Consider the following 2,560-nt stretch of genomic DNA (forward strand, 5'->3'; position numbering starts at 1 on the left):
CAAAGGCAGGATGTATATATATATAGTTTTTTTTATGCTCATGTAGTTATATTTCATTGGGGTTTCAAGTTTCATTTCTCTACTGACAAATGATGTTAAACATCTATTCATGTGCTTATTTTCCATCTGTAAATCCTCTTTGATGAAATCTTTTGCTGATTTTCTAGTTGGATTATTTGTCTTTCAAAATAAAGTTATTGGATTTATTTCTTTATTTTTTAAGATACTGATATTTTGTCAGATATGTGGTTTGCAAATATTTTCTTCTGTCTGCAATTTGCCTTTTAATTCTTTTAATTGTTTCTTTACAAGACCAAAGTTTTAATTTATATGAGATCCAATTTTTCATTTCTTTCTCTTAAAGATTGTACTTGTATCAAGTTTAACAAGCTTTGAATTATCATAGATTGTGAAGATATTCTTCTATGTTGTTTTCTAAATATTTTGTACTTTCGTGTTTTGCATTAAATTCCATGATCCATTGGATTTCATTGTTATATAATTTGATAGATTTGGGTTGATATTCTTTATGTTTTTCTCTTTTTTGCCAATGGATATTCAGATGTTTCAGAACCTTTATGGGAAGCACTATCCCTCCTATACTGAATTGCACTTGATCTTTTGTCAATAATCAATTAGGTCTATTTCTGAGTTTTTTATTCTGTTCCATTCACCTATGTGTTTATCCATCCACTCAATCTCTTAAACGTGGTGTATGTATCTGTGTGTGTCTGTGGTAATTATTCCCCCTACACACAAAATTTACAGGGCTCCATTCTGTGACTACATGAACTTCTGAGCTAGGTCTGAAGCATCTAAGCCTGGGTCCCTTTTTCCACTGTGTGGAAAGCAGGGAAACACAGACCTTCTGTGTTGCTACCAGAGTGAGCTCATGAAATTACTGATTGGTGTCAAAGATGTGGATTATGCTCGGAAATCCCTGGGTCTTAATGTTGCAGTACTATATCAATTGATGCAATTGATTGCAATCAAATGTGATCTTTATACTGTTTATATGGTGGATAACATTATTGGATTTTAAAATATTGAAAAAACATTAATCCCAGGATAAATCAAACTTGATCATGATGCACTATTTTATATACCCTGCCTAATTTAATTTTCTCATGCTTTGTTGATTTTTGTATCTATGTTTATCAGTGTATTCTGAAGTTTTCTTGTAATTTTGTCCTCATAAAATGAGTTTGGGTGTGTTCTCTTCTATTTTCTAGTAGGAATTGTAAAAGATTATTTTGTTGTTGTTGTTGTTGTTATTATGATGATGATGATGATGATGATGATGATGATGATGTTTGATAGACCACAACAGTGAAAACAATTGGGCTTTGTGATTTTTCTTTTGAAGGTATTTAACTAGGAAATTAATTTATATAGTTTTAAGACTATTTATAACAAACTCTGGTAGTGTAGTGCCTCAGGCATTTGACTGCTGATCAGAAGGTTTGAGGTTCAAACCCACCAGCCACTTTGTGGAAGGAAGACTGGGCAATCTACTTCCATAAAGACTTACCACCTTGGGAACCCAAAAGGGGTTGCTATAAGTCCAAACTGACTGGATGGACGTGAAGGTTTTTTTTTTTTAAGACTATTTACATAAAATATTTTATCTTGGGTGAGTTATTCAATTTGTAATTTTTGAGGATTGATCTTATTTGGTTTAAGTTGTTAAATGCATATGTGTATTTAAAAGAACAAAACAAAACTCACTGCTGTCAAGTCGTTTCTGACTCATAGTGACCCCTTCTTGGATTTCTGAGGTGGTTTCTCTATGGAAGTAGATTGCCCAGTCTTTCTTGTGAGAAGTTGCTGGTGGGATTGAACCACCAGCCTTCTGGTTATCAGTTAAATGCCTTAAGGACTATACCACCAAAGCTCCCATATGTGTATGTTTGTTTAAATAATTCCTATCTTTTACTTTTAATGTCTCTATGGTTGGTAGTACTCACACTTTGTTTATGCCTGTATTTTTAACTTGCTTATTTCCATGCTCTCTCTTTCTTTTCTTTTTCCCCATCTTGATAGGTGTTCACCAATTTTAACAAACTTTAAAAGAATCGTTTCCTTTTATTAATTTTTTCAGTTATTTTTTTCTATTTTCAATTTCACTGATTCCTTCTGTTATTAAATTTTTTCTTCTATATGGTTGACACTTATTTGGCATACACTTATTTTGCTCTTGCCTTTCAAGTTTCTTAAGGTGGAAACTTGTATTATCCTTTTTAGATCTTTCTTTGATTCAAATATAAGCATATAGTGATATAAAATTTTCTATAAAAGCTGTTTTAGATAAGTATATAGAACAAATTTAGATTTGTCATATTTTTATTTTAAATATTTTCTAATTTCCCTAAATCTTTTAGGCTAACTCATGAAATATCTACACTGTTGGATGTTTTACAGTTTGTGATTACTGTTACTGAATTCTAATTCTGGCAAGAATGGCCAGACCTACTCTCTCATTGGTTATGTTATCAGGAGGGACTAGTCCCTGGAGAAGGATATCATGCTTTACAAAGTAGAGAGTCAATAAAAATGGGAA

Source organism: Orycteropus afer, unplaced genomic scaffold (genome assembly GCF_000298275.1).
Source record: "Orycteropus afer afer isolate SDZICR_OR568_19922 unplaced genomic scaffold, OryAfe1.0 scaffold00642, whole genome shotgun sequence".
NCBI classification, from domain to species: Eukaryota; Metazoa; Chordata; class Mammalia; order Tubulidentata; family Orycteropodidae; genus Orycteropus; species Orycteropus afer.